General features: G+C 40.1%; 1 protein-coding gene across 1 annotated transcript in view; it reads left to right on the plus strand.

Moving 5' to 3' along the window:
- UNC5D (unc-5 netrin receptor D) overlaps window positions 1-20,397 on the plus strand; it is a 680,073-nt gene that overhangs the window by 498,118 nt on the left and 161,558 nt on the right. The gene's annotated exons all lie outside the window — the stretch shown is intronic.

Genomic DNA, 20,397 nt, shown 5'->3' on the forward strand with positions numbered 1-20,397 from the left:
TGCATTTTTCTAGGCTCAACAGGTAGGTGGATAATTGCCCTAAGTTGGAGGCCACCCTGACGTCCAGTAAGATTTACATGTGGATGAGCGATGGTAAGTCAAAGAGCTCATAGTAACCTGGACCTAACACCGAGCTAGGAGAGAACCCACGTCCCATCCTGCATGACAGCTGGAAGTTTGCTTTTGTCTTAGAATGCACGCTTCCCGAGTCAGTGCAGCGAGTGAGCCAGCTTTAGAAAACCATCTAGTCGGTAAATCAAAAAAAAGCTGGGAGGATGGGGCAGCTGCGTATAAATTGCCAGGGGAGGCTGGAAACCAAGAAATGACACTAACTGTGTTATCCCTGTGGTAACAGGGGCCTCCAAGCCTGGCACCAGCCGACAAGAGCCTGCTGTAAGCCAGGGATTAGGTCCAGTGCCAGAACACAGGAACATTCCTTTCTCTCCCCACTGGAGCTCTGGACACCTACCATCATTATTTCCATTATCTCTTCTTCCATGAGGCCACCTGGCCACTGCCAAGCTTTCCTCAGCAGACACCGCTGATTGTGTATATTCAAAGTCCTCTGCCCGTCTCCCTCTGCCTAGCATTTCCCCCACTGGGCTGTGTGGGGCTGTGGAGCTTGCAACATTCCTTTCAACAGCTGGCAGCTACAAATTAACTTTTTGACTTCATTAGGCTAATATGCTGAATTATCCCTAATTTGGAGCACCTGAAGCACTCCGCTTCACCTCCCTCTCCCCTCCAACCACCTTCTCTCATCAATCAGAGGCTGAGTAGCAGGAAGCCAGCATGTGCAGCATCGGGTGGCTTGGTCAGAGCTGCGAGTGTGTTTTTCCATCCCTGCCGGACAACCGAAGGGCACAGACTGTCCCAATCAACACATCCCATCTCTGTAGTCAGAGCTGGCATGAATACAAGATGCCACTGCAGTCGTACAAAGAGCGAACATGACCAAAGAGATCAGTCATCGCTCTGCTTTTGGCATGCGTCCCTCCTCAACCAACAACTTCCATCCTGGATGGTCTAACTCAGAGTTGCCTCAGTACCACTACTTATTATTATTATTATTATTATTAATTATTGAATAAATTTGATGTGTAACACTGTGAAAGTTTAAGGTATACAATATGTTACTTTGCTATATTAATCAATTGCAATATGATCACTGATATAGTGATATATAGACAATAATATTGCACTGTCATTATGTAACATACATGTGGCTACAGACCACTATTTTGATTTCCTTCAACGTTCCCACGAGGGCAGACTAAGTGGAATAGCATTCCCTTTCACCTCTCCCCATTTCCCCAGCAACCAGATAGCCCAAAGCTTTGACTTCACTTACACAGTCAGTGAGACACAGAAACAAAAATCAAAAGAAAACAAAAACACCAAGTTTTATCGACTTTCTCAAATCACACCTGCATTGACTGATAGGGACTCCTGGCCAGCTCCCTTTCAGGAGGATTTCCTTAAAGCCTCCAAATAGTTCAACACAGTCCGTAAGTAGAACAAAGATCTTCCCACTATCCTGTCAGGCTGAAGTGCCAATTTTCTTCCCAGAAAGTTTTCCCTAGAGGGTGCTGAAGGAAAGCCAGCACAAACAGATTTCTTACAATCTCTTCTGGACCCATGGTGCATTGCTCCCCAAAATTTGAATGGACAGAGCTCTTTTCATCATGTGGTTCTCCTGGAACCTCCCCACCCCTAAAATCTTGGCCTTGAGAATGAGGCTGGGGTGGCCAGAAAGGCAGATAAACAAGATCTGCTGGAACAAAACAGCCAGCAGATCTCTGAGTTAAATCTTATAAGGGGAGTTATACTTTGTAAAGGCAATTCAGATGCACCTTGTCCATGGAGCAGGAGTGGGAGATAGTTGTTTAGAGATAGAACTGGATCATAGAAAGTGAGTGTTGATGTCAGAACCTTAAATTGGATGTCCCTTGATTTTGTTCCCCTTAGGTTTTGTTTTCTGTAAGCTCTTTTTTTTTTTTTTTTTTTTTAAATATATCTTTATTGATTTCAGAGAGAGGAAGGGAGAGGGAGAGAGAGAGAGAGATAGAAACATCAATGATGAGAGAGTCATTGATGGCTGCAGCCCGCAACCCAGGCATGTGCCCTGACCGGGAATCGAACCCCGATCTCCTGGATCCTAGGTCAACGCTCAGCCACTGAGCCACGCCCGACTGGGCTGCAAGCTCTTATTTTTAGAGTTTATAGTTCAGGCAGCCATATGTTCCTGGGACAATCCTTGTTTCCACCTGTTATCCTGATACAGTTTTCATAAGGACCTTCTTCCCCTTTCAGAAGTATTCCAATTAGTACAATAAGTCATAAGGTCACCCTGTGCTTTGAACTCCCCAATAACCATTTGTCCAATCTCTTCATCTCTAGATAAGAAAATTGGATCAGCTGGTTGTTGAGAATTTACATTAATGTTATGAGAGAAAAGTAGTACGTCTGATCTCATTTCCTTTTTCCCCCTTCCCCCTTCATCTGGGGCAAAAAGTGATGGAGAAGCCATGTGTTGGAAGGAGTGTTGCACTTGGAGTGATATGGGCTTGGGGCTTAATCCCCCTGCTGACACTTACTCTGCCTTTGGTCAAGTGAATTTAGCTCTAACTGCACCCCATGGCCTTGGTCTAAAAAATGAAGCTGATTATAACTATCTTAAAAGATGATTGAAAGTATTCTGTAAAGAGATTGTGTGTGTGCAATGAGCATTGTGGTGGGAGCAGCGGCTCGAGTGACAGGGAAGATGCAGCTGCTGCGGTGGCTCTAGTCACAGGCAGAGCAGCCTCGGAGCAGCACAGGAAAGGGCCTTGGATTTGGGTCAGACGATCTCTGGTTAAGCTCTTCTTCTGTAACCAAATAGCTACGTAACCTTGGACAAGGAAGCCGATTTCATCTCGTGAGTTTCCTCTAGGTCTTGTCTAAATAGCAATTTCACTCTTTTAATGGTAAAGTAGAGTAAAGCTGATGAAAAGCTTTATAGACTGTGAAGTTTAGATGGACATCAGCATCGCTGCCTGGGTGCTCTCTCAGCGCTGCTTTGGAGAGTGTTCCCACACGTCGTGAGAAGTTGGCGTGTGGCATAGTCTCACCGCTGGAGTGTGCTGGGTTGAGATGACGATCCCGGTTTCCGAAGCCCCCAGGTCTGCCAGGAGTGGACTGTGAGCTGAAGTGGACGGGCAAGGGCATATCGAGGCAAACTGCTGTGGATGGAAGAAAGACCTTCCTAACAATCCAAGTGGCTGAAAGCAGTGTCCGTTCTGTATGGCTCACACGATTAATCGCTTACCCAGGAGCCACCTTCTCTTATTAGCTGGGAAAAGACCCCTGATGTTGAGGTAGGAGGAGACCCTCTGTTCCAGTAGAAGTCAGCCTTGGTCCTAGACCCAGGGGATGAACTAGGCTTGCTGAAAGTCAGCCACGGCTAGCCCAGCCATCCCTTGTGCCAGGAATCACCCTAAGTGTGGGCTCAAGCCTCCATCCTGGCCAACAAGACATAAAGTGAGGTGTGGGAGTAGGGGGGCTTCACTTCCAGGATGAATAGATAGACCCTCCCTAGGAATGAATTTTCCCCCACATTCCTATTTCCTGCTTTGACTCCCTTGTTACAGGGGTTTAGCAACTGCCATGTGCTCCAGAGACCACAAGCAGGAGGATGGGCATCCAGAGTGTGAAGACAGTCCCATCGCCACTGATGAGCTAATGATCAGCCCAGCAGCGTCTACCATTAGTTCCCTTAGAGGAGATAATAAATACGGGGGTGGACAAAAGTAGGGTTAGAGTTATGAGTGCATGAAACACAGTTTATTCTGGTATTGTTATTTATTAAGGACTGTATTTTCCATACAAACCACTGCAAACCTACTTTTGCTCACCCTGTATGTATGTATTACTTGTTCTGCTCTTGGACATATAGCCAGAAGCAGCATGCCTAAGTGACACATCTCCAGGACTTAGGTATGTAAATCCAAGAAGTACTTTATAGTTTCTTTTTTTCAGTGTTTTCTTTCAATTGTCTTTGGCAATCAGCAGTTTAGCTGAATATCATGCTTGGGTCATGAAAAGAAGAAAATGTAGCTGTAGATGGAGCTCTCATATCTTTTTAAAAATATATTCCTATTTATTTGCAAAGAGAAATGTGGAAATTATGGGGCAGCAAAAATATCTGGTTCTCTAAAAGAAAGGGATTTTTAGACTCAGTCAGTGGATGCATAAAAATCTGCTGTGATGAAACCATAAAATGTAACTCACTCAATTGGCCAGATCATTTTGAATTTGTAATATTGGAGTCTGGCATCCTTTATGTGTCCAGACCACATACTATGCATATAAAAACTAAGAGTTAAAAAATAATAAAAATAAGGTTTGAGAACCACACTGGGCTTTCCTATCAGCCGTGGTTCCATTTTCATATGTCAGGATTAATATTGCACATATTCCAGCTCATTTTAAAAAAAAGTAACCTTGGAACACAGTGTCACGTGGAGATTTTTTTTTTTAAAAGATGTGCTAGAAATTATGCAGCCGTAAAGAGCATTTCTACTGATTATCGCAGAACTCACATTACACTGGCCGGTGTCACCATGTTGGGTGGCAGAGTGGAGAGCCCTCTCCATGCTGTATCACGCATTGCTTTGTTCCATTTTCTCTCAAACTCATTTACCCAAGGCCCATATTTATGCCAGAGAGGGTAATGCGGGAGTCAGAGGTTAGAGGGGGTACAGAGGACTTTTGGATGATGAGAGCCCTGGTAACTAGGCAGGCCAGCCTCAGGCTGTCTGAAATTGAAATTTGGGGCTAAATTAATAGCAACCCGAGCACAGGCAGTTTTACAGGAAGTCTGTCTCCTCTAGGGTTGACGGTATGTAGTTTGACATAAAAGGATCTCTAGATATGAGAAAAAAAAAAGTTCAAGATGGTTCCATTGCAAGTAGTTCCTTTGCGGGGGGTCAGTAAACAGAAAAGAGTGGTGGGACACCAACTTATTCAAATGTTGCCTAGGATGTGCTTTCATATCTCAGTCTATGGAATGTGTGTGCCTGTGTGTAGTCTCAGAGATTGGTAATGATCTTGAACATACTTACATATGCAAACAAACAGGCATCTGTTCTATAATTACGCTCTTCCTCTTCATGATTCCCTCCAAAGTTGGTGTCAGCTGGGGTCTTGGCTGAGCTCAGGAGCTGATAAGATCATGCCTGTGCTTTCCTTTTACTATATTTCTTTGCATTTCGGGATAGAAACATGCAGATAATGTCCCAAAGTCTGGTAGAGAAGATGATGGGTTATCTATCTGTATTTCCAGTGTGGGTGTGTTCAAGGGAATATCCCCAGGGGGAGAAATGTTAAATAATGGCAGTGAATAGGCCAGAATAAGACATTAAAGATCGGCCCCCAAAGACACTAGTTTACAGCTATTCTGTAAACTGAAAGGCAACCACATACCATCTGAGGCATCGCTGAGGCAGATTAGAATGAAAATAGAAAATATAATCCTACCCTTCTCTCCAACAGCATTAGCCCTTCTGGTATCAGATGCTATACCTGGTTATGTTTCAAAGTAGCTATCCTGTCTTGACAGGATCCAGAGAAGGACCCTAAATTGATTAGAAGAATTGACAGGTTGCTCTAAGATGGCCAACTAAAATTCTTTGACCTCTATAGTGTGGAAAGGCATGGTTAAAACATGACCCATTGGAGGTTGCTCTGGGAATGGAAATAGCGATTTAGCAATATTTGCAATTTAAAATATTCAATAATTGGACAAATCGAAGGATTTATTTATATAAATGAAGAAGACAGGAGTTAAGTAATTTTTCTGAGCGTCATATAGAAGCTGTGCTAGAACCTTGGCCTTGTGTCTCACACTGTGGTGGGTGTTCCCTTCCCAGCAGAGCTTTGTGGACAGGGATCCAAGGTACACAGATGAAATGGTCTCTAGATTCCTTCCCACTACCCGTTGTGATGGTGTCATCTGATAACCTATGCCATACCATTGATAAGGGCCATGTCTGTCCACTGACGATGCAGAGATTATGAGGTGGTCTACATACTTTTTCAGCAAGAAGTGCTGTGTTTTCCTTCTTCCAAGAGTTTTTTCCTCATCAGTTCAGAAGTAGCGCAGAATAAAAGGCGAGAGTACAGCCAAGTATAGCCAAGAAGGATAGAGGTGTTGAAAAGTCTCCTTTATTTAAGTGGGGTGTGTGTGTGTGTGTGTGTGTGTTTAAGTAGCATTTAGCTACAGGTTCCTTTCCCACTTCTCCAATAAGGCCGCCAGAAGCTGAAGAGCAGGAGTGCTAAATTGTATAACCAATGCCCCCTACAATTTGGCCCCAATTTCTACTCCCAATTTAATTTCCCACAACTCAAACCCTAAGTCAAACAGAATTGTCATTTTCTTTCCACAAATGCCCATTTTCATGTTCTTCAAACCTCGTACAACATTCCCTCTCTAACTTTCTTTTTCAGCATCAGGAAATTATTTTGTCTTGAGGTTCACGAAATAGAACCACAGGTGCACCCTCTACTGATCACTAACTGCAGTTCTAAACCTGACACCCAGGCCCAGCTTCTCCTGCTTTCAGTGCTCTGTTTTGTTTTAATCTAAGGTCACCCCTGTTCCATGTTCTCCAGAGACCACCCCCTTTGGCTTTTTGTGGGACATTAGGCTATTGGTTACTTGCTCTTTGATTTCTATCTTAACTTTATCTTCTAGATCCCTGCTATCAGGATGCTCACATTCTGTCCATTATATAGATGCCTTTCCTCAATCCCACTCTCCTGATAGGGTATGACATGCCTCTTACCTATCATATAGAGTACCTTTAAAATTACAGGTAGAAAATAATGATATAATTAGTTGTGTAATGATTTTCTTTCCTCTTAATAAGTGTTACAGAACAGGACTGGATTTGTTTAACTCATTACTGAAAATCTAGTGCCAAGCACAGTGTCTCACCACACTAGGGAGGTACTGAATCTTTTTTAATGACTGATTAATAGTGAGTGAATGAAAGAATGTATGGATAATGTTCTTCCTTTGGCTCTTTGTTCATATTGTTCCTTCTCTGTAATCGGAATGACTTCCCCTGTCTCCTTTTTTCTTATGCAAATCCTATATAGCATCAGTTGGTTTTCATATTACCCACCTACTCCCATACCACAAGGATTCCTTGATGTCTCCCAAATAATTGCTCCTCCTCAGAACTTCCATTTTTAAAATCTTTTTTTTTAAATCCTCACCTGAGAACATGCTTAGAGAAAGGAAGGGAGAGAGAGAGAAGCATTGATGTGAGAGAGAATCACTGATCAGTTGCTTTCCATATGTGCCCTGACCGGGGATGGAACAGGCAACCTTTCAGTGCACAGTACAACCCTTAACCAACTGAGCCACTCCGGCTGGACATCAGAATGCTCATTTTTAGAAGTTTTTGTTACCTTGTATGCATGACTCCTCTACAGTACAATACTGAATGCTCATTGAGGATAGGTCTCAGTACAGAGACATCACATATCTTCCATAAGAATACAGCTTTGTATAGAAAAAGGGCTCAGTAAGTGCTGAGCTAATCAATTTATTAATTTATTCATTCCCTCAACTATTTATTGAGCTGCCACCAAGGCCCAGGCAATTGGGCCAGGAACAAAATGGGGTATAAGGTAGCCTCTGTCTTACAAAACTTACAACAGAGACTAAAAGGCAGTCATGATAGTGTGACAAGTATTACGGTGAGGGCTACTGCAGGAAAGGGCACCCAGGGCAGGCTTGTTGGCTTCAAAGAAGGCTGTTCAGAGAAAAGGACACTTGAGTTGAGTCCTGAAAGATGAGCAGAAATAAGCCTAGGCTAAAGAAGCAGAGGTTAAAGCATATAAAAAGCCCCAAATGTGAGCCAGAGCCTGGCAAACTCAGGGAACAAAAAGGGTCTGGCAGTGGAGACTAGCTGGGCAGCCAGAGGGGAAACTAGAGCTGAGCTAGATCATGACTTTATTTGAGGGCAAAGGGAACCATGGAAATGTTGAATTATATGACTGGGTTAGTGTTTTAGTTCTTTTTGGCTGGAAAAATGAAAATGCAAATAAATGAAAAGAAAAAAAAATGAGGACTTTCAGTGTGGAAGATTTCCATGGTGGAATGTGGAAATTAAACTTCTTCATCTTGGATTTCTCTCTCTGCGTGTACATTTCCCGGGACTTAGCATTTACCCCTGAAGTAACATGTGTTGTGCATCTTGTCCTTTGGTCATTTTTTCTCTCTGAGACTTTAATAGTCTTCTCAGGTTGTTTAGAATTAATGAGGCAAATGCCCTCAATCAAGAAGCAATTTAAGAACATGCTGCTAATTTCAATGAGTTCTGTAAATGAACTAATTTAATACAAGTTGACCTTTTTATTGAGGGAGAATGATTTGTGGCTGTATTTTCCTGATTTGTGCCCATAAGCCTCCGCAGTCTGAACGGGCATTTCGAGTCCAGGGATAAACATTAATCACGGTGCCAGGATGGTGTGCTTGGAAGTGGACCGTGGGACATGCACATCAGTTAGCAGGTGGAGGGGTTCTTTTAAGTAGAAGGTCTTCACTGTGTTTATTAAAACTGAAAGCCATAGAATAAAGAATACTATGCTTCTGTGGGGATGTAGACCAGGCAGAAAGATGCTGAATCTCATCACGAGCCTGTAACCATGTCCTAGAGAGTTTGTTGCCTTACCCTTTTTTAATATTTTCAAGCTCTTTAGAGCTGGGATGGTACCAACTGTTTTTTAACTTCTTTAACAGCATAGAATTTCTTACTTCCTGAATAAAAATGAAGTCCACTGTATGATACTTGAATGATCCTACCCTTTCTTCTGTGTCTTACCATTTTATCTAGTAAGGAGCCAATATTTCTGTAGTATTTCCTCTCAGATCAAGCTATCAGTAGCAGTGTATTTTTTCTTGGTGATTTTGTGTGAAGGGTTTTGCTTGAAGCCAGCAAATCTGTAGGTCCACAAGCTACGAGAGCATTTGACAATGCCATCATACCTATAAAAGGATAAGATATTATTTCTGCCAGTGAAGCACCTTCCATTTAAGGGAGTACTGTTCTAAGTATGGTTTGGCATTGCTGAACCAGGCCTGAGTCAGCAGCTTTCAGGTGCCTGGTAAACTCGATCTCCGTGGAAAACCGAGGGGCAGGAGCACTGAACTGACAAAATCAGGATAGGGTAGCATTTCTTTTAAAAGAGGTGAGAAGCGGCAACCACAACAGAAATGATTAATAAAATGACCACTAAAGTTAGAACTCGTCTTCATGGAAAAAGGTATCATAACAGAGCAAAAGGCAAGTCACAGAGTGGGGGAAGATGCCTGCCACACAGAACTGCCAGGAACAAACAGAGAAGTGCAATCCTGAAGAAAAATGGCCAAAAGGCATAAGTGAGCATTTTGGGAAAGAGGAAATTCAATGGTCAATGAATGTTGGAAAAGAAGCTCAAACCCTTTATCAATAAGGGTGACGTGAATTAAACTCCTAGATGTCATTACATGTCTACCAGATTGGCAAAAAGGAACAAGTTGAACAATGTCATACTGGTTGGCAGGCACCAGGAAACACAGGAGCTCGCATATGCTGCTGGAATAGAACGATGAAGACCACGTTAGAAAACAACCTGGCACTGCCTAGAAAAATTAAAAGTACCGGTACCCTGTGACCCAGTATTGAGTATCACACGCATGCGTTTCCTCCCGTGTTGTTTCGCTTTCAAAACCTGGAAGAAAGCTTTGTTGGAATGTGAGAGGGTCTCTGGAACAAACAGAAGGTGATAGAGAATTAGAGAGTGAATAAAGGGACTTTTGTACAAAAAAAAAAAGGAAGAAAGAGGGAAAGAGAGATGGGAAGAAGGGGAAGAAGAAAGGAAAGCTGGAAGGGACAAAGGAGGGAAGAAAGGGAGGGAGAAAAGAGAAAGGGAGGAAAGAGGCAGGAGGGGAGGAAGGGAGAAGGGAGGGAAAAGGCTTCCTGAAGCTCCATGCAAATGAGCTCTTGATGAAGAAATTGAAAAATGGTTCTTTTTTTATGCTCTGCAAACCAGATAATTTTCTTTAATTTTTATAAGAAACTAGGGTGAGAAAAGTACTATTTCTTAAATTAGATATTGTGGCCTTATAAACTAATATTGCCCATAAATGTGGGAAAGTCTAGACGGAGCCCTCATTCACCTTGGGTTACAGTATTTATTTAGCACCACTTACTATGTTTTACATGCAAAAATCTCACTTAATTACCATATTATATACATTCTCACTATAACCTCAAATTTAACTCTAAAACCAAATAAAGTGTTATCTCTATTTTAGAATAAGTAAAAATTTAGGAAAAGTAAAATTTTCTAGGATTATAAAACTTGTAAGCAGTAAGAGCTGAAATTCAAATACAGGTTCATGGTTCCTTTAAAAAAAATCATGCAGGTGTACACATGGCCTTTTTTCCTTTGGGCTACAGGCAAAACCATTGTTAAGGAGACACTTTAAAACCCGGCCCCCAGCCCCACCAAAAAGTTTTTTTAAATGTCTTTTTTTGTTGTTAACTTGCAAAAGTGATAGCTCTCCTGCATTGCCATTCTTACCCTCTCTTCTGTTTAGTGACTTTGGGGGAAGGCACTATTTTTTGCCCATAGAGAATAGGAAAAACAAAGGAGCACCTGGTTTGGCTCTATGTCCCCTTTCTATGATATAGATACAGGGAACAAGTGCTCAAAGAGGTAATAAGGTATTTCGGCTCTAAGTTAAGCAGATGGACACAGGAAGTGAAGATCTTTGCAAACTGAAAGCCAGCTTTGCTGAAGATCCAAAGTTACATATTGAGCACCAATTTAATGTGTTCCTCCCCCTTCTTTTGGGGAATGTGTCCATCATTAAAATAACACACATCATCCAAACTGAAAGCTATAACCGTTGTCTGTGACAGAAAATTGTCAGTGTCATCGATTCAACAGCCTGATAAAAACGTGGAAAACATCCTGGGGAATCTAAGGCGTTCCCTTTAGCAAGGAGTGTGCGCCAAGTGGGTTATTTGAAGGTGCATTTCCTTTTTCAGTAGCATGCATGAAACTTCTCAAGGCAGTTCATCTAGTCCCTTGGTCTTAATCTGCTTCAGTTATTCATGTTGAGTCTGAGCTACACAGCAACAGAAATATCTCAGTGACTTGTGTCCTCCATGTCTTGAGCAAAATATCACAAGAGTTAACATCTAAAGAAAAGAAAGCAAAAGGAGGGCATAGGAATAAAAAGTATAAGGCATGTTTTATTCTGGGATCTTAACATATTTTGCTTGGGGCCTGAGCCTGATCTTTCTTTGAAAGGTAATTTCACAAAGAAGATAGAAAATGACATATGGTGACTTTATAATTTTATATCTTATCCAATTTTTACTTAGGTTCCCAAGGTCCAAGTGATTTCTATTTCCCTAAATTCTTTTTTTTCTTTCACTGACTTCTAGCCATGAACTTGATTTCTATGCATCTTATTGATATCCATTAGTCAAATAGAAAGAGTAATATCCATTTTTCTATTTCTAAAGGAAATGGTTATGAATATCAATGATGTGATAGAATTATATAATAAACGAACACACCGAGCTTTTAAAAAAATACTTTACAGGTAGTCTCGACTTTTCTATAGCTTTAAATTTGGCAGATATGCTCATCTAAAAATGCTTACAATACACGTATGTTTAGATTTTTTTGTTTTGTTTGTTTTTGGTGCAGCTTTCTGAATTTTCATCACTTTTCTTTATTGTGGGGGAAGATCTAAGTGAACACTTGGCCGTGGGAGGCCATCTGGTGTCGTCGGGGAGAACTACGGGTTTATGTGGAAACTTAGAAAGTGTTTTCCACCTCATCTGCTTCCTAGCATGTGTTTTGAAAGACGCCCTACACATCCAGGCAGGCTGTTCTTTATCTCTGAAAACTGTGAGCCATCATGTACATTTTGGTGTTGTTTTTATCATTTAAGGAATAATTTACATAGGATTTAAATCTCACTTCAGAATATGTTTGAACTACCTTCGAACTATGGATATGTCTGATAATTTTAGACTTTAACATATATTTCTACTGTTCTGTGCAAAGTTCTGACTCAGAAGACTGGTGAGTTGTTGAATTTCCCTACTGAGTGCTCTTGCTCTCCCCTTGGTTCCGCTCCACTTACTACAAAGCAGGATGATCGTAACCTCTGAGATGAATACAAGTCCTCCTTCTACCCCGTTCTTGCCTCCGAAACTGCTTATGGAGCCATAATTATGTCGCTTGGGACACAGCACTCTTCCTACTCATTTGGCCTAGAGAGAAAAAAAGACGATGTACTTTAAAAAGAACAAAGTGTCTAACTTTCTAGTGATGAAAACATGAAACTAAAGATGTACATGCAGTAATTGGGGTAAGTAAGTTAGGGGCAAGGTTATCATGGTTATTTTACATATTGTAACATGGTCAATACAGTAGACCTAGAACAGATAAAAGTCACCCTTTACCCTTGGGGAAAAGTTTTAGAAACAAAAATTGCAGAAATGAGAACTGTAGAACTTATTTTTGGTTGTTTGAAGTGGAAACAAATGGACTCACGCAGTTGCTTTCATCTCATCTGATGTGTTTGTTTATAAACCCAAAAGGACTCACTCAGGTTAGATTTCTATAAAGAAGTGACTTGGAATTTAGATGAACCTGAAATTAACATTGTTCTCTTTGGCAGTGGCTTTCTCTCTCGTGGCATAATGGATGATGGTGCCAGTGACTCACTCAGTTCCGGGAAACAACTTGTGTCACCTAACCTGTTCTTTTCAGTACTTTGTGTTTCAGGCTGATGAATAAGGAGGGTATAATGGGGATGCCTAGTGATAAGAGACCGGATGGGCGAGCATCCCTCTTTTGTTCTTTGCCTTCCACTGAGAGTTCTGGAAACTCTGAGCAGATCAATATTCCGTGGATAATTAAAGCTGTGAAACAGGCAGAATTAGTGAGGATTGAGGATCTGAGCTCTTCCTTTTTGAATGATCTTGTTAAACTTCTTAACACCTCTGATTACTTACAAAACAGAAAATAAAATGGGAAAAGAAAATGATAAAAATATAGTTTAAAAAAACCTGTGGCTACTCTCTAACGCTGGCACTGGGAGAAGTGAAGCCTTTTACTATGAAAACAAATGGAATGCTTTTTGCCTCTCTGGAATGTCAGGAACTGTAATTCATTAGTGGTTTGAAAAGTGCTTTGAGCTAATGGAATAAAAAGCACTGGAGAAATTTGAACTAATATTATTAAAAATGAAAAATTGCAACACAGAAAGTTATTTCCCCTAGAACACAGACATCAATATTGAGTCCAATGTTGCCAAAACAACCAGTTTGAGAAGGGAAAACACCAGTCACTCATCTGGGCATCTTGTCTACACGTTTCCAAATTACCAAATTGACTAATTCTGTTTTCCCACTGAATTGTATAAACTTAGTTCTTCTCGGAGAGCCTAGATTCTTATTCATACTTGGGATACAACAGATTTAAACCTACACTGTATGTTATAAATTCTTCAATTACACTACCTTGTTTTTTTCCCCTCTGGAATGCTACCTTGACCTATAAGGTCACATATATTCTTTTCAACCTCTCCCCAGACAACCCTTGAAAACCGTATTTCAAATCAATGCATGTCCTCATCTTTAGAGACTGTTGTAATCATCATATCGCCATGGTAATTAAGATGGGATGCTCCAAAGTAAATGTAATGGATTGCAAGCATTTGTGAAGGTTTCTGAGAACATGAGGAACATTATTGCTTTGTTCACATTTAGTTTTCGCAGAGTAATGTTGGGTTGGGAATTAATGAACACAATTAGGGCTTTCTGATATGGTAAACCTCTGAAACTATTCATTATTCTGTTAACAGAACCTTGCTAATTTTCTTCTAAATTAATGTACTCCTGTTGTAATGTAGATTATGTTTTATAATGTAGCAGTCTGCTTTCACTTTTCTTCCTTTGTTTACTCATTTCAGTTTCTTCATTCACTGTGTCATTCAGGTGAGTAATAAACTAGAATAACTTTCTATAATCTTTTAGGAAAGAAACATGCTTTATCTATTTTTTAAAATGATGACATTATTTAATACAGCAAGAGAAAACTAGAAGAAACATATTTTATCTTAATGGTAACTATTTATCACTGCATCTCCTTTTTAATGTATCATCCAAATGCAAAGACCAAAATAATTAATTATATGTATTTTTAAATGCACCTACTTAGGCCTTTTTAAAACAAGAAAAAAGGTCCTAACTCCCTCCTTCTGATACCATTGTAATTAGCTAATTATTAATAATAGGAAAAGAGCAGAGGGAAGACCAAACATGATAGGCATGTTCCCTGCAAAACACTGGGGGAAGGGGGCTGGACAAAGGGAAGATAGACACACACCCAATAAAGTTGGAGTGACATAGGGAAGGTGTTTGCTGTCAATCACTCCTGGGGACCGCGACGGTTGGCCAGAATGGGCATGGAGCAACAGGGAAAGACGAGGCGCGTTTTTCTCCAATCACACTTCCTTTGAAAATTATGCTTCATGTCCTCTGTCGAGACTCTTAACACAACTTATATTTTGTCATTATTTTGTAATGCAAGTAAGTGCCAGGAGCAAGCACAGAGTGAACACTAGAGAGTCTAGACACGTATTATGTTGGCGCATCTAGTAAATTACCAAATAATGTCACATGGGGAAATGTAGGGAGCAAAGGTTGAGTGTCTGTCTTTCAATAAATTTTAAACCTGAATGAATTACCCCGAGCCTTAATGCAAAAGCCGGGTGGCTCCTGCTAATTCACAAATATATGTGTTAACAACAAGATTTTATTGTATTTCTCAGCTGCAGAGACAGAACCTTTCTCATTAATAGCCCTGAAAATCAGAATTGAAGTGAACTAAGTGTTAAGCAGGCCTTATGTAAGAGATGGGTGGGCTGCACTAGGGCTGGCCTGCAAAGAGATACTTTCTGCACTCTTCTCTTGCTCTTCTGAATTTATTAAAAAATTGTCATTTACTCTTTAGCCATTGTCTTTCTTTCCGTGTTTCTTCTCTTGTTCTTTTCTCCTCTCTCCCTTCCCTCCCCGTCTCCCTTCTTTTTTCCTTCCTCTCTTCCATCATTTCTAATTCGGTGGAGGAAAATAAAACGCAACAAAATAATCTGCCTCCTGAGGATCTGTATAAATGCAAAAGATGGAAAGCCGAGTTCAGACCTTGAGAAACCTTTGCCAGAGTGTCTTCTGCGCGGTTTGCAAGCAGCTAGATTCCGTGTGTCGCAGGTGTGTGCCCCATGCAGTTGAGACAGCTTTAATGTCCTGGGATCTCGCCCGCCTAATCACATCGGAGTTCAGTCTAATAGAAAAGTCCACAGAGGATTAAGTCTAATGCACTATAATAGGCGACTGAGCTTTTGTGAGTGTACATTTTATAAATGTGGCTCTCAATAAGGACCCAGAAAATGAGGTTTACAAGCACCTTGGAATGTTTCCTCGTGGACTTCTGCAGCCCTCCTTTTCTGTGGCGGTCTCTAAAGAGACCGTGCGAGTGTTGGAAATACCAAGTGAGGAGCCCGAGGAGGGGCCGGCGAGAGAGGCTGTGAAGCCTGGTGTTTTGAAACCGTTGTTTCCAGAGGCCGATGGTGAGATTAAATTGAATTGATTTACACAAAAATTGGACACAGAGTACCAAGTGAAATGTCAAATGCAAGGGGAGAATTACAAAATCTGTAAGCACGATAATTATACAAAAAATAATAATGGTTTTCACAGCAAGGGGCTAAGTGTGTCTGACTTCAGCTTATTTACCTCTGTGTCAGAAGGGAAATTAAGGACCGGGAAAGGAAGTGGGTGAACTCATATTGTATTTCATAACCCGAGAAAGCTGGTACTGCCAGAACTTTGTTCAGAAAGAAGACAACAAGCTTTACAGAAATACACAGTGGCAAGCCGCAAGTGTTTAGAGTTTTATACCTTTCAGAGCACTCTCACTCCCATGTTTTCAATTAATATTCCCAATTATTTTAGAATACAAACAATACAGATATTCAACACATGAGAATATTAATGCAGAACAAAATTACAGAAACAAGTACAATTTTTCTCCCACTGTATACCAATACAACTCTTTAACTGTGTTACTCAACCTGTATTCACTTACTGTTAATGAAGTTGAACTTCCCCTGATTTCTGAGTGGAGAAATACCTAGATCAGGTCTGTGATTGGGGACATATCCAGAATGATTTAGAGGAGGTGGGGGGTGGTCTCCAGGAGGCACAAGGAGCTGCACATGTGAGATACTGAACACAGTGTAAAGGAAGGGATGCTTTTGAAAAGACTGTGAGTGAGAATCCTCAAATATTCTGCAGATGAGCCTGCCGGGGAGAAGGGGGGAATGGGCAATGGGAAACGTGGGCAGAGCTCACTCTTGGTTGGGAGAAACACCATGGCTTTTCAAACACCCACATTATCAAGCTCATTTTTCATAAGTTCAGAGGGTTAAATCATATATTAGTAATTGTCTTGATGGAATCTGAATTCTATTCCTCCAGAAACAAGTTATCTTGGAGATGGAACAAGTAGTGATTATTATTTTCCCCCCTGCATTTTTGTATTTAAAATGCTCACACATTTTCTAAATGATTCCAGTTGTTAAATTTGCTGTGTCCTGCTATAGAGATTCTTATTCAAGATATCCTCTTAAATATGTGGACTTGCAGCTATAAATTTCCTTTTAGAAGGCATCTAGCTGCATCCCACATGTTGGTATGTCTGTGTTCCTTTTTCATCTTAAAAGCGTTTTCCAGGGTTTTTTTGAGATATCTTCATTGACCCACCGGTTGCTTAGGAATGTGTATGCCATTTTTACATAGTTTTTATTTTTAATTTTTTTGTTTTTGAATTCTAATTCCATCATGGTGTGAGGATATACACTGTATGGTTTTAATTCTTTTAAATTAATCGCAGCTTGTTTTATGGCCTGGGATTTGGTCTCTTCTGGGCTGTTTGTACAGGTCAACAGTCTTCATTCTGCTTCCGGTGGAATGTCTTACTGCAGCCCATTCTAGTCCATAGTTTTCAGTTACGCTTTGTAGCATTGTTAAGATCTTCTGTTTCTCTGTGGATCTTCTGCCTAGTTGTCTAATTGACTGTTGAAAATTGCATATTGGAATCGGCTATTGTTGGGTTGCCTAGCTTGCTCAGTTCTGCCATGTATTTTGTATTTCTCTCAACTTTTAATTCATATATTTAAGGGCTTTGTTTTCATGTGCATATTTTTGGTAACCATTATATCTTCCTGATGGATTGTCTCTGTTCTCGTTTTTAAGAATCTGATTTATTTCTAATAACTTTTTTGTTTAAAATGCCCATATGCTTACATCCTTTTATTTTAAACTGTCAGGATATTGAATCTAAAGTATGTTTCCTACAGACATCATACGGTAGGATCTTGGTGTTATTTTATACAGACTAACAATCTCTGCCTTTTAGTTGGATAGATTACCAATTCACATTTCAGGATTTTATTTGTAAAGTTGGATTTAGGTCAGCCATTTTATTTTTTATCTATTTATGTCTCATGTCTTTTTTATTGTCTTTTACCTTTACTGCTGTCTTTTGCTTTATTTATATATTTATTTTTTTAATTGACTTTATCTTTATTGTTGAGACCATTACAGATATCCCCCTTTTAACCCCATTGATCCCCTCCACCCCACATCCATCTCACCCCCAGGCCCTCCTCACACCAATGTCCACGTCCATGGGCCATGCCCATAAACATACAAGTTCTCTAATTAATCTCTCTCCACCCACAACCCCCCTGCCCCTGTCTTCCCTCTGAGATCCTTCAGTTTGTTCCAAGCTTCTATGTGTCTGGATCTACTTTATTCATCAGTTTATTTTGTTTATTATATTCCACATATAAGTGAGATCATATGGTACTTGTCCTTCTCTGACTGGCTCATTTCACTTAGCATAATACTCTCTAGTTCCCTCCATGCTGTGCCAAAGGCCAAAAGGTCCTTCCTCTTCACAGCCACATAGTACTCCATGGTGTAAATGTGCCACAGCTTTTTTATCCACTCATCTACTGATGGGCATTTGGGCTGTTTCCAAATCTTAGCTATTGTGAATTGCGCTGCTATGAACATAGGGGTGCATAAGTTCTTTGCGAATGGTGTTTGGGGTTCCTTAGGATATATTCCTAGAAGTGGGGTCCCTGGGTCAAATGGCAGGTCAATTTTTAATCTTTTGAGGAAACTCCATACTGCTTTCCATAGTGGCTGCACCAGTCTGCATCCCCACCAGCAGTGTACTAGGGTGCCCTTTTCTCCACACCCTCGCCAGCACTTGTAGTTCATTGACTTGTTGATGGCAGCCATTCTGACAAGTGTGAAGTGATTCCTCATTGTGGTTTTAATTTGCATCTCTCTGATGATTAGCGACGTTGAGCATTTTTTCATATGTCTCTTAGCCATTTGTATGTCCTCTGGAGAAGTGTCTATTTAGGTCCATTGTCCATTTTTTAATTGGATTGTTTGTCTTCCTTTTGTTAAGTTGTATAAGTTCCTTACATATTTTGGATATTAACCCTTTATCCAATGTGTCATTGGTAAATATGTTCTCCCATACAGTGGGCTCCCTTTTCGTTTTGTTGATGGTTTCCTTTGCTGTGCATGAAGCTTTTTATTTTGATGCAGTCCCATTTGTTTATTTCCTCCTTAGTTTCTCTTGCCCTAGGAGATGTATCAGCAAACATATTGCTATGAGAGATGTCTGAGATTTTACTGCCTATGTTTTCCTCTAGGATTTTTACGGTTTCATGTCTTACATTTAAGTCTTTTATTCATTTTGAATTTACTTTTGTGTATGGTGTAGGTTGGTGGTCCAGTTTCATTTTTTTGCATGTATCTGTCTAATTTTTCCAACACCATTTATTGAAAAGACTGTCTTTACTCCATTGTATGTTCTTGCCTCCTTTATCAAATATTAATTGACCATAATGGCATAGGTAAATTTCTAGGTTCTCTGTTCTGTTCCACTGATCTACATGTCTGTTCTTGTGCCAGTATCAGGTTGTCTTGATTACAGTGGCTTTGTAGTCTAACTTGATATCTAGTATTGTGATCCCTCCAACTTTGTTCTTCTTTCTCAGGATTGCTGTGGCTATTTGGTGTGTTTTTTGGTTCCATATAAATTTTCGAAGTGTTTGTTCTAGATCTGTGAAATATACTGTTGGTATTTTAATAGGGATTGCATTGAATTTATAGATTGCTTTGGGTAATATGGACATTTTAATGATGTTAATTCTTCCAATCCATGAACATGGTATATTTTTCCATTTGTTTATATCTTCCTCTTTTTTCAGTGTCCTGTAGTTTTCTGAGTAAAGGTCTTTTACATCTTTGGTTAAGTTTATTCCTAGGTATCTTATTTTTTTAGTTGCAATGGTAAATGGGATCTTTTTTTAGTTTCTCTTTTTGAGAGTTCATTATTGGTGTATAAAAATGCCATCGATTTCTGAGTATTAATTTTGTATCCTGCTACCTTGCTGAATTAATTTATTAAATCTAGTAGTTTTTTGGTGGAGTCTTTAGGATTCTCTCTGTACAATATTATATCATCTGCAAATAATGACAGGTTTGTTTCCTCTTTTCCAATTTGGATGCATTTTATGTTTTCTTCTTGTCTAATAGCTGTGGCTAGGACTTCCAGTACCATGTTGAATAAGAGTGGTGAAAGTAGACACCCCTGCCTTGTTCCTGTTCTTAGGGGAAATGGTTTTAGTTTTTGCCCATTGAGTATGATGTTGGCTGTAGGTTTGTCATATATGGCCTTTATTATGTTGAGGTATGATCTCTCTATTCCCACTTTGCTGAGAGTTTTTATCAAAAATGGGTGTTGGATTTTATCAAATGCTTTTTTTGCATCTATTGATAAGATCATGTGATTTTTATCTTTCAATTTGTTTATGTGATGTATCGCATTTATTGATTTGCGAATATTGTACCAGCCTTGCATCCCTTGAATAAATCCTGCTTGGTCATGGTGTATGACCTTTTTAATATATTGCTAGATATGATTTGCTAATATTTTATTGAGGATTTTAGCATCTATGTTCATCAGGGATATTGGCCTGTAATTCTCTTTTTTTGTAGTGTCGTTATATGGTTTTGGAGTTAGGCTAATGCTGGCCTTGTAAAAAGAGTTTGGAAGTGTTTCTTCCTGTTGGATTTTTTGAAATAGTTTGAGGAGGATAGGTGCTAATTCTTCTTTAAATGTTTGGTAAAACTCCCCTGTGAAGCCATACGGGCCAGGGCTTTTGTGTGCTTGGAGCGCTTTGAT

The sequence above is a fragment of the Miniopterus schreibersii genome (assembly GCF_964146895.1).
Source record: "Miniopterus schreibersii genome assembly, chromosome: 2".
NCBI lineage: Eukaryota > Metazoa > Chordata > Mammalia > Chiroptera > Miniopteridae > Miniopterus > Miniopterus schreibersii.